General features: G+C 39.0%; 1 protein-coding gene across 1 annotated transcript in view; it reads left to right on the top strand.

The window, feature by feature from the left end:
* Positions 1–15579, top strand: part of ADGRB3 (adhesion G protein-coupled receptor B3) — a 450308-nt gene that overhangs the window by 391722 nt on the left and 43007 nt on the right. The gene's annotated exons all lie outside the window — the stretch shown is intronic.

Genomic DNA, 15579 nt, shown 5'->3' with positions numbered 1-15579 from the left:
GATAGCTTCTACAGGCTATAAATGTGTAATAAGACTATAAAAGATATGTATCTCCAGGCAGGAGTTTCAGGAATGCCACTTATTTTTTCAATTCACAAGAAACCAAAATAAAACAAAAAATCCATAGGCACAAAACACAAAACAATTTTAAAACAAAAGCACACAACTTTGCGCCTAAAAAAAGACTCCAGTGATTATGAAAGGACAGAAGGGTGATTTTACCGGTTTTGTTTTTCATTTAAAAAAAGAGAATTTATATAATTGTCAGGAAACTGCTACACAACAGAACAGCTGTAAAGAGCCAAATTATTTGGCCTGGCTTCCAGGAGCTATGTTATTAGATTTTGAATCAAGTAATTTAACCCCAATTTACAGGTAGCCACAGATTCAAAATAACCTGGGAGAACCTCCATGGACTTGCTGCTCTGCTTTTGATGACTCTGGGCATATTGCTGGGGTTGTCTGCTGCAGTCAGGTAGAATACCAGAAAGCAAAACTATACATAGAGCTATTTTTATAATGTCTGAATCAGTCTCTATGGCAACATTTTTTTAGCCTATTTAGTTGGTTGGTTTTTTTTAAAATCTTTGTCTCTCCCTTCCCCTTCTTGCATTATTCTGTTACGTGACTGATATTGATAGAAAGATAAAATATAATGTCCACGTACAAACATCTGTCAAGTTTGGAAGAGTAGGTGGTTGTTTGCTTTATATTTGACCTTTCCCATTAACATATTTCAAAGATATTCCAGTAAACTTCTTTCCTTTTCTTTGAGAAATAGTAGGAAAAAAGAAAGATACATTCAATTTGAAATCAAATTACTCTAAAGATGCATAGATATATAATTTTTCCTCTATGACTCTGAGTGTTTTATAAGAGTAGTGCGTATGTCATCATTACTGTTTTATATTTGGGGGAAGGCAAGTGCAGACAGAAAAAGAAAAAAAAAATTATCCAAGGTCAGCCAACCAGCTAACAGCTTCTCTGACTGTAGTAGCAGATTTACAAATTTTTAGTACCTTAACAAGTGTTTTCTGGTACTATACTTTATACCTAAGCTCTCCTTATTTGGAAGGTTTACAATACAGCATGTCTGATTCATTATATCCTTGCCTCTCTTTTCTGTTGCTTTATAAAAAATGCCCACAAACAAGCAGGAAATAGGACTATACCTTGAGAGCTGTGAAACTGATTGCCTCAAAAGGCCATTAAATGCACAGAGAGAAGGAAACTTGTATGAAAGTAGAGAAAATCTGTTTTTATAAGATCCTATTCAGTTATATTAAATCAAAGTATTTCATGTAAGAATAGTAGGTCTAAAACTTATGTTCTTTATTGGAAGAAAAAAAGATAAGACTGAAGAATGGTGGCTGTAATGAAGTTGGGATGGTGTTCCTGGGCAATAGAGGAGTGAAAGCAGCTGGTGCTGGTTTGAGCTACCTGCAGAGAAGAATTTTGCTGAGGATCTTGGACCTTTGTTGGTCCTGTTCTTCTTCATGATGCCTGTTCTTCTTTACAACTATGTAGATGAAAGGGATTTTCTTCACAGAGGCAGAATTCTTATCCCTCATGATTTGTCCTGATCTTTTTAAATGATCTGATATAATTTGGCTACCTCCCAGCTTTAGAACGTAAGAACAACGGTACCGGATCAGCTCAGTGATCTGTCTTACCACTGTGCATTAACCAGACATAGAGGGAAGAGTATGGGAAAAGGGAATGAATGATCCTATCTCTGATATGCCTTCCTGACTTTTTGCAGTCAGCAATTTAAAGATTTCCTGAGCCAGGACTGCATCCAAAGCATCCAGCAGTCACCCTATTCTCTAATTCATTTTAAACTCATTTATCTGAATCCTAAAGCAGTGAGTTCCACATTTTAATATTGTGATGTATCAATGGCATAAAAGTAAAGTAATATGTTAAGCAGTGTTAGTAAGACTAACACTTAAAATTTTACATGAATGCAAATCATATTATTTGTATCCTGAGCAGAGTTGTTTGTTTTTACAGTCCCTCACAATAACTGGAAGTAAATTTTAAAAAGCACCACAGATGAAAATGATTCATGTGTATCCAACACTCCGACAAAACTGCAGATGATCTGCTACATCCTGTTGGCTGTTGTGTTTCATGCTGTGATACAAGCCAAAGTGTCATCATTTCAGCTTCATCAGGATGTGCTTATAGTTTTAAGCACCAGCAATTTTCTTACAAATATTACAAACTCTACAATTTCTTTAATTGAATATTTGATATTAGATGGTTTGTGGTTTAGAATAAGAAACTGCAAGAGGAAGTTTTGAAATGCATATGGTGATAGTTTATAGAGATCAATTGAGTAATTAGAATGAGTGTTCTCACCAGAAAAGCCTTTTTTAAAATATGCATTAGTAATATCAACCAATGCTTTTGTGCGACATATAGACAGAAATTTGCCAACTAAATGGAGAATAACATAGTCAAAAATATTCTTTAAAAATATTTTTAATGGCTAAGAATAGGAAAGTTATTTAGAGGAGAGGGGGAGAAGGAAAAAAAGCCACAAAATATCTGCCTCATCCAGCTGAAGTTGATTCAACAGTAATTCCAAAGTAATTCTAAAGTAATTAATAGCAAGTGCTTACCATAGAGCCATCACAGCATTACCAGCTTCAACAGCTGAAAACAATTTATCTTTAGAAACTGTGTGCCTAGCATGGATTGAGAAGGTAATATTAATGAAGGAAAAGGCCAGGAAATAGCAGTACACTGAAAGCTAACTAGAGCTGAAATCGATGATGAAGCAGTCAGAAACGCGTGAGTAATTTATTAAGCAATGATAGATTTGGATAAGTAGTGCTGAAAAATCAGTCCTTCTTTTGATATGTGGGGTGAAAATGAATTAGGAGTTTTGTAAACTGAGCAGTTCTGTTTGCCCTTTGACTAATATATAAAGCAAACCTTCAAGAAGTGCATTTGCTCTTTTCCTACCTGGTTTTCAGTGCTGTACCTATCCCCAAATCTCCTGGGGTAAAGACACTACTAGAATGAATCTCCTCTCAAGGCATCACCCTGAGTGATTACGTTATTAGCAGTCATGTTTATCAGGTCTCCCGGGGTGCTTGGCTCCGCACCAGCACTGAGGGAGAGCGCCGGGGGCTCCTTTCTGGAGGAGGCCGCAGCCTGAGGCAGGCACAGAGCAGATAAAATGCAAAACACTAGACCCAAAGCCATAAAGATGTAGTTTTACTTAATTCTGTCCTCTCTTTGGTAAAACATATGTTCGTGCACACAGTGATCTCACACACTCGATTAGGGGTTAGGGAATACAAATCACCTTCTTGTGATTTGTATTTGTACACCTTTCCTGTGCATGTGCCCGTGTCCACGTGGTTCTGTTATGAGTGGGGCAGAATTATACATTGCCCAAATACCTATGGGAATCTCAGACCATCTTTCATATGGAAAATACACAGATATAAGAATAAAGTACACTTTGTTCGTATTGGGGGCTTTGTACACTGCCTGCTTCCTCTTGTTGCTGCTTATATGTCCACAGCTCAGAAACTGATAGGACCTTCTTCAAAAGTGTAGCCTTTGTGGTTCCTTCTTCTCCCTGGAACAGCAGACTAAAGGCACTGTAACTCTTTTGCTGCTGTGGGTATCTTTAATGGGAAGGAAGGTCTTCAGATTCCATGGCCAGCATTATCTAAGAGCATAGCTAAAGCCCACCTGGGGAGAGCTGTCATGTTCCTAGGCACTAGTTCACTCTGTGCGCTGTACTCTCTCCAGTGCCCCTCCACAAATTTTTCCTTCTTCATGTGAAACCCTTTTTTTTTTTTTTTGCATCAGGAAGTTCATTTCTTAGAATCCCTAGGAGTTAAGCAAAGGTGAAGCCAGGAGATATGAGGCTTTGCAGAGAGTTTTGGGGTCCTAACGAGACTCTTTACAGTGACTCCCACAGGAATAATCCAGCTAGAGCATATAGGAGGAAGAACCTTGTACTCACTGGTACCTGTGAGGAACTAGTGCAATCCAAGTAGTAATGAAGTCCCAGCTCTTCCTCCAGATTGTCTTGACAGGAGCAGATTCACTTCACCTTACATCCCAAGTTTGGTCTAACTCAGCTAACCCTTTTCTGTCACTCCATGGGAAGAAATGAAAGTGGAATAAAGGCAATCCAGGCCCAATAGAAAGACTGGTATTCTCCCTCATCAAGAAAACTGACTTGAAGTAATGTAATACAGGAGCTATTACTAGTTGCTGCATTATTAGTAGCTATTATTACTCCTGCTGAATCTGATGACCCTACTAACCCATTTCATTCTTTGCTCCTCTAAAACACACAGGTTGCTATACTGTTCCTCTTTAATAATCACAACGTTACAAATTTTTATTTTCACAGTGAAGAAATCATTGTGAAAAATTCCACACTACTTTGTCATAAATAGTATTTTGTCATTTCCACAAACCTTTTATCCTGCTGATTTAACATAGCAGATAAAGAGAACTGAATGAATGTGATACAGATTTTTCTCTTTGCTAAAAGACAATGCATAGCTACAAGCAGCATAAGTGTTTTCACCTTTTATACAAGAAAAAAAAAGTTCTTGACATTTTGCTTTCTTGTGCAATCTATGAATGGAAGCTACTGTCAAAATATTAACTGAGTAGAGAATTTGACTTTTTTACCTGTTGTTCTCCTTCCCATTCTTAGTCAATTTTCCATATACATCTATGGTCACAACCTCTTCTTTTCTCTAATTGTGGATACTGTTGCTTTTTTCTTTCAGCTTCTGTACATTATTTAATTGCCTTTCATGCCAGTAGCCATGGTATGCGATAACCAGAACTGATGCTCAGGCAAAGATACAAAGCATACTGAGGAACTGTGTGTGTGAATTCATTCCTCAGTGTGCATATCGGCATCCATAGTTATACAACCTTTCTTCCATGTGAATATGAAAATCACTGAGATTTCATTAATATCTTTTGAAAACCAAAATTACTCAATATTTTCCCTTTCCTGTATTTAGAGGGACTCTAAATTTATAGCCTAACTTCTTTAGCTATGTTTTCCATAAAATAGAGCCCTCTACTAGGAATTTCTTTCCTCCAGCTGAAATTTCATCCTGTAGTTGAGGCAGCTTCATTGCCATTAAATGGATCTCTACCTGAAATGAAGAAAGAGATTGTTGTCCTCTGAAACAGCCTATGCCTAATGCATCAAAGGCATTACAAATTAGTATCATGACCATAAGAGGAATTAATATGATTCATAATGCTTTTGCATAATAAGTTTGCATTGACTGTGTTGTACATGAGCTAGCAACTGTCAGTTGCCCATATTGGAGATTCTGTTCCTCATCCTCACTCCAAGTTCACTCTTGGGTAAACAGGTTGACAGGATCTGATATAGCAATGTAAAACAAGCTCCTCTGTATTCTCTCTGCTGAAAATTTTGCTTTGCAATGCATAAACAGAATCACAGAATGCTATGGGGTTGGAAGGGACCTCTGGAGATCATTTAGTCCACCCATTCCCCACCAAAGCAGGTCCACCCAGAGCAGGTTGCATAGGAATGTGTCCAAGTGGGTTTGAATGTCTCAAGAGCACGAGACTCCACAGCCCCCTTGGGCAGCCTCTTCCAGGGCTCTGCCACCCTCACAGTAAAGACGTTCCTGCTCGTGTTTAGCTGTAACTTCTTATATTCAAGGTTGTGCCCATTTGCTCTTGTCCTGTCACCGGGCGCCACTGAAAAAAGACTGGCCCCAACCTCTTGACACCCACGCTTTAAGTATTTATAACCATTGATCAACACCCTTCAGTCTTCTCTAGATTAAAAAGAGAGATGCTCCAGGCCCCTCATCATCTCTGCAGCCCTCTGCTGTCCCCTCTCCAGCAGTTACCTGTCTTTCTTGAACTGGGGACCCAGTGCTCCAGATGGGGCCTCCCCAGGGCAGAGCAGAGGGGCAGGATGACCTCTCTCAACCTGCTGGCCACACTCTTCCTGATACCATTGGCCTTCTTGGCCACAAAGGGCACATTGTTGGATCATGGTCACCCTATTATCCACCAGGACTCCCAGGTCTCTTTCCTCAGAGCTGCTCTCCAGCAGGTCACCCCCAACCTGTCCTGTCCCCAGGTGCAGCACCTACACTTGCCTTTGTTAAAGTTCATCAGGTTCCCCTCTGCCCAGCTCTCCAGCCTGTCCAATGTGCTCTCTCTGTCCACTTTGCTCATTTTTCTAATACTACAGCAAAAGAGTACATATTTCAGAAAAAAAAATATTCAGGTTGTCAGTTAAATGAAGCAGTAAGAACTGGCACGTGTACACATGTGATTCCCATTAGCAACTTTCAGATGTGTTTGCATCAATTCTTTAGTCTGTGTGTGTACGTCTGTATGTTATATGAACACTGCCTGATTCAAAAGCCTCTGTTCTCCCCTCTTCATAGGCACACATGTGTCTATGCACGCACACACTCACACTTCACTTGGGCTCCCTGTTAGGGTCCTGTACTGGGACTGGCTGGGATGGAGTTCATTTTCTTCAAAGGAGCCTTGTGTTTTGGATTTGTAATTAAAACAGTGCTGCTAACACTGCCATTTTAGATATTGCTGAGCAGTGCTTACACAGCATCAAGACCACCTCCATTTCTTCAGCTGCCCTGCCAGAGAGTAGGCTTGGGGTGGCAAGAAGTTAGGAGGGGACACGGCCAGGAAAGCTGACCTTAACTGATCAAAGAGATATTCCATATCTTATGAAAACTTTATCAGCAGTACAACTGGGGGTGGTCTTTCCAAGGTAGCTGTTGCCTGGAGACTGGCTGGGCAACAGTCTGCTGGTGGGAGGTGGTGAGTGATCGCCTTTGCATCACTTGGTGCAGGGTTTTTTTCCTTCACTTATTAAACAGCCTTTATCTCGACCCACAAGTTTTTCTCACTTTTGCTCTTCCGATTCTCTCCCCCATCTTGCTGGGGAGAGCGAGCAAGCGGTTGGGTGGGTGCTTGGCTGATGTGAGCCCACCACATTTGCTCAAACCCACCACATGTTTTACTGGATAAAAGAACAAAGCCAAGATGTTCTAAATGCCTCTGTAGGTGGGCATGACCCCCAGCCCTGGCATGAAGTCATCCATACTCTTGAAGCACTCGAACGCCTCTTGGCGCAGTTTTGTGCCACACTAACTAGCACTATCCCAGTCAGTGCCTTGGGTTCAGGAGAGTTGGGACTGGCAAGGGACCAGTGACAGCAGGCTGTTTGGATGTGGCCACCTTATTTTGGAGTACAAAATAATTTACTAATATAGACATATTCTGTATCATTCCAGCTGGCTGCAGGACGAATGAATGTGCTCTATCCCATTTTTGTTTGCAAGTACAAATAGACGTAGCCATAATGTATCTTTTAAAAGTTTACATCTGCTCCCCATCCCTATCTGCTTCTAGGGCTCTGGGTACTCAGGGAGCAACCTACTCTACTACTAAAGAGTGAGGCAAAGGTGGCATTAAGTGGTTCAGCCTTCTCCTCATCCTTTGTCACTCTGTTACCTCCCATATCCAATATGAGTCTTGTACATCAGGCTCCACTGGCTTGAACATATCAGTATCCATTCTGTTACCTTCTTGTGTTTTGTCATCTCCTTCAATTCCTTGCCTTTGTCAGTGCCCAGACACCTCCTCCTCCTTTTCTCAGAACTCCATTAAGTAAGTCCCTCTCAACTGTGCTCTGAAATACTCTTTTCTTTAGCTGCACTCGTTGCTGACTCATGCGTAACCCTTGTGCTTAGCTTAGCCACCCCTTCATTATCAATCCTGGCTCAGTGCCCCTGACTACTCACACAGCCCCCACAGTGAACCTTTAAATAAATTGAAGCTAGGAAGACTCAGGACCTTTGGAACACTCTCACATGGGTTCCTCATCGCTCTAATTAACTGTTGGCTCTTATATCTTTCATTCTTTTGCAAACAGGTATGCTAATGCAACCAAATATTTCTACTTGCAATAACTCGAAGGGAGATCTAAAAATCTGGATATCTTTATGTAATAAGTTGAGATAAACATAAAGCACATTGTTGTATGTTATAGCCAAACAGCTTTTGCTCCATTGTTAATGCAGTTGTCTGATTAGTATATCTCTTGAAACCTGCCAGGAGCATTTGTCTTCATTTAAGAGAGCTCACTACACCTTCCATATTTTAACATAAAACCAATATGGAATTCTTAGAGTCTAAAAACAATTCCAGAAAAACAACTGTCCTAAAAACAAAAGTGTAATAACATCAGTGAAGCCTGTTTATTATTTATCCATAATCTCCACCTTAATTTGCGTTGTCCCCAAGTAAATAGAATTGTTTCTGACAGCCCAGTAGAACCACTCTGGCAGTCAGCATGCATTGTCTTTTTTCCTGTGAGTCACAGCCAGTAACAGAGACTTTTTAGGCCAAATTGCACTTTAATCAGTATCAATCCAGTCCCTTATGTTCACACTGCACCCTCGGTTCTGCGGCTGTAATACTGTTACCGTCAATGATGTGCAAGAACATGAGAACTTCAATTCTTCAATGGTTTTCAGAGACCAGGCTGATTTTGCTTGTCCATCAGTTAAACCTAAAAATCTATATTTTACCCACAAATCTATATTTTATTCATATTTAAATAATAAATCTTTCAGACTTAGTAATGCAAAACATCACTATGATATTTTTCTAAAGTAATTTTTCAGGATAACATCACCTTTAATTTACATTTTTAATTGTCATTCCTCAATAGCCCAGTAATGAAGAAGTTTTTTTAAGAAAGCATGCCAGCAATTTCCACTTTTTTTTCTTGAAGTGAGCATGATCACTTCACACTCAAAAGGGCTGCTATTCTGAGAACTAGGAAAGGGTGTACTCTGGCCCAGTGAAACAGAACTGTTTCTAAACAGTGATAAAAATTTGAGATCCATTAGTCAGGAAGAATCACAGAATCATAGAATTGTCTAGGTTGGAAGGGACCTTTAAGATCATCGAGTCCAACCATCAACCTAACTCTGCTAAAAAAACATCACTAAGCCATGTGTCTAAGCTCTATGTCAACCTGCCTTTTAAATAACTCCAGCGATGGTGCCTCAGCCACTTCCCCGGGCAGCCCATTCCAATGTGAAGTAACCCGTTCAGTGTTTCCTAATATCCAGCCTGAACCTCCTCTGGCTCAACTTGAGGCCATTTCCCCTTGTCCCATCGCCTGTTCCTTGGGAGCAGAGACCGACCCCCCCTGGCTACACCCTCCTTTCAGGGAGTTGGAGAGAGCCAGAAGGTCTCCCCTCAGCCTCCTTTTCTTCAGACTGAACACCCCCAGCTCCCTCAGCGTCTCCTCATAAGGCTTATTCTCCAGACCCCTCACCAGAAGTTGAAAAAGTTATATTTAAAATGGATTTTATGCCTCAGAATTGTAAAGGGCTTCTTCTTTTCTTTTATGTTTGCCTGAAAACCTGCTGTTCTGAGCTTCATAAACTTCACAACACGTTCATGTGGGGACACAGTTAAAATACTAAGTTATTTTGCCCTGACAGCATTGACATTTACCCTGTTTAAAGTGTTTAACATCAAAGCCAACAGAATAAATTCAGGATGTGAAGTAGGCCATATTCACTTACCAGAAAAATATTCATCCATTTATAACACTTAGGATAAGAAGCAAGATCACAAGCCTCTGCTCTTGCACCTTTCTTCCACTGTTCTACATGTGTAATGCCCAATAAAAAAACCCACTTAAATTTATGTGAGTTTTACCACTGACTTTTTAATTAATCCTGTAAACAGTTGCAGGATCCTATTCCTTCATTTCCTGCCTGCACAGAAAAATACGCATGTTCACAGCACAAAGGCAAAAAGGGAAGAGCTTCCCTTGCAAGATTTTGTAATCGAGGAAATGAAATTGCCTCTGAGTAACCTGTTCTATGATGTTGCTTGTTCTGAGTTCATTTGATTGAATATAACCTAGCAATAACAATCCAAACCAGGAGGAAGACTAAAATGAGTATGAGCTTAACAAAACTGTATGAAAACTGTCTTCCAAGTGGTTTTCAATTTACAGCAGGCAAGGCACCAAGAAAGCAGTCCTGAGCTAATGCATTACACACTTGCACATTGCACTGGCCATGCAAAACTGTATGAAAACTGTCTTCCAAGTGGCTTTCAATTTACAGCAGGCAAGGCACTTGCACACTTGCACATTGCACTGGCCATCTCCAGAGAATGCTGTGAACAAGGCGGAATTAATTTTTCTGTCTCATATTTTAGTCATAGCTGAGCACGTTATGAATTATCCAGCTGGATTTCTTGCCTCTATCCCAACTGGTAACCAAAACAAGCCACAAATATTTCTATAGCCCCAAGTCAAGCCTTTTGAGCTGAGCTCTTCAGGGCAGGAAGGCAGTTGTGTGCAAGGTGGTGGCCAGGCAGGGTTTTGAGGACTCTCTTGAGTCTGAGCCTGGGCTGGGAGAGTATTTGATGGCCCAGGTCTAAACTGGTGCAAGGAATTCACTAACAATTTAGCAGCACGGATCACATGCCAGTCATAAAGGATACCTTTTCTCTTATTAGCATAGACAGATTCTACCATTCAACAGAGCAAGGAAGGTTTGCAAATGCAGCAAGTAATATCCATGAATTCTCTTCTATCCCAAAAATAGAAGCCTATCCCTTCACATCTAGTTAATAGAACGATTTTTTACTATGTGCATTAGAAGGTCCAGAGAAGAATAAAGGCTAGCAGAGGAACTAGTTTGGATAAAAACCATCAGTTCTTTATAGAAATGACTAAGGGATGTGAAGTACAGCTATACAGTATCAAATTTAAATACAGAAGTTATTGATATGAATGATAGAGGTGACAACTATGAAAGCAGAACTTTTAAGAAAAAGAACTGCAAAGGGCAGAAGCTAAAATGAAGGTTCCCTACACCTTTTGTGGATCAGATATGAACAGCACCTCTATTGTTGGGCTCGGTACCTGGGAAAAAATGGAAGATATTCTGACTGCTCTCCTTCATTAAAAAGTGTCAATAAAAGCTGTGAATACTTAACTCACCAAAAGGTAATTTTCAGAAATACCTCTGAGGTAAACGTTGGAAAAAGAGGAGCAGGAATTGAATCTGTCAGTAAAGCATCTAGAGGAACTTTAGGTGAAAATAAGAAAACTGATATTTAAATACAGAGAAAAATTACAGTTTAAAGTATTAGTTTTCTTTCAGTCACACTTACAGCATTGCATTAGTGTGGTCACTGGGATTGTACTGTCAGATAGGATGACAGACTCCAGAAGAGAAGACAAGATGTGACTGACAAAGGAACCTTAAATCAAAATAGCTGAAGAAATTATACTGCACCCTAAGACTGGGCATGTGTAGTGGCCCCAAAGTTCAGCAACTGTTGTCATAATTTGCACATGATAAGACAAAAGAAAATATATAATATTGACACCAAAAATATCTTCCTGTGCCACTGTGGTGTTATTGAGGATGTAGATGTGCCTTGTGAGACTGTAGCCATAAACCAAAGGAATTACAGAAACAGCTGGTCATTTACAGCCAGGTTATAAGCTATTTATCAGAACCTAGGATGGCATCTTGCTTGTTGCGGGCAAACAGAAGTGATTGAGTAGAAGAACAAAAAATTGACTGTTCTCAGTTATCACTCATTATCGTTGTGGGGGAGATCACACCACTACTCAAAATGTACTCCAAGTACATAAAAATAAGTTTGCTCTAAAAATCCAAGTAAAGGTTGCCATTCACGTTATCTTGTACCACATATAGAATCCTGCAGTATAATAATTAACTGTGCATATCTTTTCACATAAATGCTCATGAAGTCAAATGCTAATTATTTTGGGTTATCATGCCAGATATCAGAACACACTGTAATGAAGTTAAACCACTTGGGCCTTCACCTTTTAAGGATGTCAGCAAAGATTTTTAGATTTAAAAGTTTGTCTATAAGATAATTAAATGCTTTCATAGCTGTTGATTTAAAATCTGAATAATGAAAAATTATTATTTTGAGGTTGCATTTATTACCTACATTTTGTAGGTCATAAAATGGACAAATATGGTCTATATTATTCAACATTACTATATTAAAAATATTAATTCCTGGAATTAATAGCTTTCTTTTTTTTACATTTTTCACCTGTTTACCCTGAATCAGAATGGGTGTCTGACGGGGATGAAAGAAGGAAATAATTTTGTACCTGATGTGATCTCTTGCTTTCAATAGTATATTGTTCATTAAAAAGGGATGAATGGTCTTATTTTGAGGTAGCTAACACTTTAGGCTCAATTGGACCTCATGAAATTGTGCATTCTGAGGACGGAAAAGCTCCCTTCTCCCACTTGTAATCAGAATTAAATACGGGGAGCTGAGAACGACAGCAATGGAAGAAGGAGGAGGTTAGATTAACAGTGTTGACTTAATTGCAAAAGCTTGAAGAAACAGTGAATAAATTAGGCTGTTAAAATTCATTTTCTTGCGAGTTGGCAAGGTGGTCAGCACAGGTAGTGAATTCAGTGAGCTTGAATAAACTAGAATTAGAAACAAGTAAGGAGCATCTCCTCCGGCAGCGATGGGGAGGATGTGCACCCCTCTCCGTGCGGACGGGCGGGCACACGGCAGCTTTCCTTGAGGGGCCACAAGGTTTTGTGTGAGCAGCAAGGCCAGGGGAGGAGAGGAGAGGGAGAAGGAGAGGTTTGGAGTAGTCCATGGTGTGGGGAGAAAGCAAAAACCACTAATAAAGTACTTGCTAAAATTATGGCTCTCTGGCTAGAAATGCGCAATGCCCCACTTAATAACAGCCTTTGGTGAAAATCAATTTTTGTTCCTATTTGGAAATAGACTTCCCATATATAGCGCTTTCCCAGACAGCACAGCATTGTTTGTTTATTTGTTTATCAAAGAGAAAGAATGCAGAAGCACATAAAATCCAGATTTTCAGGGGAATATTGGTCAAGTGTGCTGAGCCCATGGCTGTACCTATATATCCTGGGAGAGGGGGGTTCCTTCTGGCAGGACTGCCTCTCTGGCTGGGGAAGGAGGGAAGCTGAATTCACTTCGAGCACTGCCTGCATGTGATTCTGTCAGCATGATCCCACAGGGGTTATTAGGTGATGTTTTGAGGCTGATTTCCATCTTTCTGATGGTATGTGATGCAAATATGCTGTTATATCCGTGATACAACCTTGCCGTCGGTGTTCATTAAAGATCCCTGTCTGCCATCCAGAACGGTTGGTTATAATCAGCAGTCATGTATTCCAGCCCCAGCACAGATCCCTTCTAACTAAACTTGCTTCTGTCTTCTCATCTTGTGATCAACATGATCATTAACATTTCCATCACAGTTCTTTCTTCCACAACAGCTGAGTCCACATTTGTCTCGGATTATCATCATCTTTCTTTCGATACAGGGCACAAATTATGAATCAAATCCTACAGTCTTACTCAGTCAACCATAAGGGTTAGCAGTGTTTTCACCAGAAAGATCAGGATATGTTTGTATTTGCAATATTTATAAGGGAAATAGTATATTCACTTTTTTTTTAGAGTGTTTTACCTATAGAGGTTTTTGCCTAGAAGATTCTGTGCTATTCCTGAAAAGTCATTTTATTGTCAAATTCTCTTTCCAACAGAACATGCAAGCTTTTATGAAAATATTGATAGGAAAGCAAATTGAAGTTGCATAGTGGAAATTCATAACATGTAAGACAGCTAGTAAAAGAAAGGACATTAGGACATTTCTGTATTTTCTATTACATTTATTTTTTGTTTCACTGCATAGCTTTCATTTTAAATAAATATTTATTTTTCACGTACAGGAAATACTGCTATCAGTGAAGCTATAACAGAACAGATTTTATAAATCCACATACTTTAGGGACATCTAAACATAAGAATTTTTGGCAAAATCTAGGGTGGAATGACCAGTACATTTTCAGGATTTTCTGGGTTTTTTTCCAGTTTACATTCCTTGCTTTTTAAAAATCTAAACATAAGAATTTTTGGCAAAATCTAGGATGGAATGACCAGTACATATTCAGGATTTTCTGGGTTTTTTTTCCAGTTTATATTCCTTGCTTTTTAAAAAAAAAACAATAGTTCTCTTGCATATAGTTATATAGAAATCCTTTACCCCAGTTTTAAGTAGATAATTTGACCCAGGAGTAGGACACAAGATGTTTGTCACATCTGTAAATTCATAGCAGGAAATCATTAAGCTGTGAATCTTCAAGTGCGTAAGTTTGTTTCAAAGTTCAGAGGTTGGTTTCTGCTAATGCTAATATCAGCTCTGTGATATCTGAGATAACTACTGGAGTGAACCAACACAACTCTTTTCAGATAAGAATATGGGAAAATTAACACAGTAGAAAATCTAAGACAAAAAGATTTGAAAGTATTTAGGAGTATAAAATGAACTAGAAATCACGCATGATGTCATATATATGTTATTCTTCCCAAGTTTTTGTAGCTACCAGCCTTGCTTTAACAATATATGCAAGCATCTATATATAATTCGGAACTTCCATATTTTATCCCTAAATAGTTTGCTGAACTGGAATTTTAGTTAAAAAAAAAAGATAGCTATTAGATGTGTCTGCTGAAAAAAGAAATAATCACAAAAATAATAACTACATTTCTCAACTCCAAAATTGCATTCTTAGTACAGGGTGTGTAAGGTATTTCTTTTTTAACCTTGATATAAATTTGATACTTCAAATTGTGGTAAGCATAAATTGTGATAAGGATATTCTCAATGTTGCTGGTGTGGTTTTGGTTCTGGGGTACAATGCACGCTGCTTTTTATAGCCTGCAACTGGCATTTTAAGTAACACAGTGGAGGGTAGATCATCATTTATGCCAAGAAACTAATTTATATAAGCTACAATGTCAAGTTCAATTAATGACTACATTGTCACTACATAGTGACAAAAGAAAGCCAATTGCATGTGTTGAAAATACTTTTCACATGACAAAAGATAGACTCCTGCAAAAACAATATCCGCTACAATGTCAAGTTCAATTAATGACTACATGACAAAAGAAAGCCAATTGCATGTGTTCAAACTTTTCACATGACAAAAGATTGACGCCTGCGAAAACAATATCCAGGATAATTGTTAAGGTTATGATACTTAAACCTGACTAAAAAGATCTCAGGCAGTATATTACAATAGGTTAACATTCTGTAAGATTCAAATAAAGAAATCAAATAAATCAAACCTAATCTGTTGCCTAAAATTCAAATTTACAGTCAGGATCTTTCTGCACTGAGGGAAAGAAAAGATAACTGGCAATTAGGAGAATTTGTGTCCCAACATTTTCTTTATTCAGCACTATGAGATTTTATAATCAGTAACTTTGTAACTTGCTTACCACATGGCATTAAGATGACCCCTGGTCAAATAAATGTGTAGAGAAAAATCTGGTGGCATGATTTATTTTGCGTTCTTTTTCCCTGCTCTGCACACTCAGTATTTGTGGCAACAGTCAAGATCTCCTCTGCCTAATCACCATCAACATCTCGCTTGCTTTCTCTCTGTCTTTGTGGCCATCACA

Source organism: Calidris pugnax, unplaced genomic scaffold, assembly GCF_001431845.1.
Source record: "Calidris pugnax isolate Ruff unplaced genomic scaffold, ASM143184v1 scaffold12, whole genome shotgun sequence".
Classification (NCBI taxonomy): domain Eukaryota; kingdom Metazoa; phylum Chordata; class Aves; order Charadriiformes; family Scolopacidae; genus Calidris; species Calidris pugnax.
Note: the sequence above shows the minus strand (reverse complement) of the source record. Positions and strands in the feature narration are given on the sequence as shown.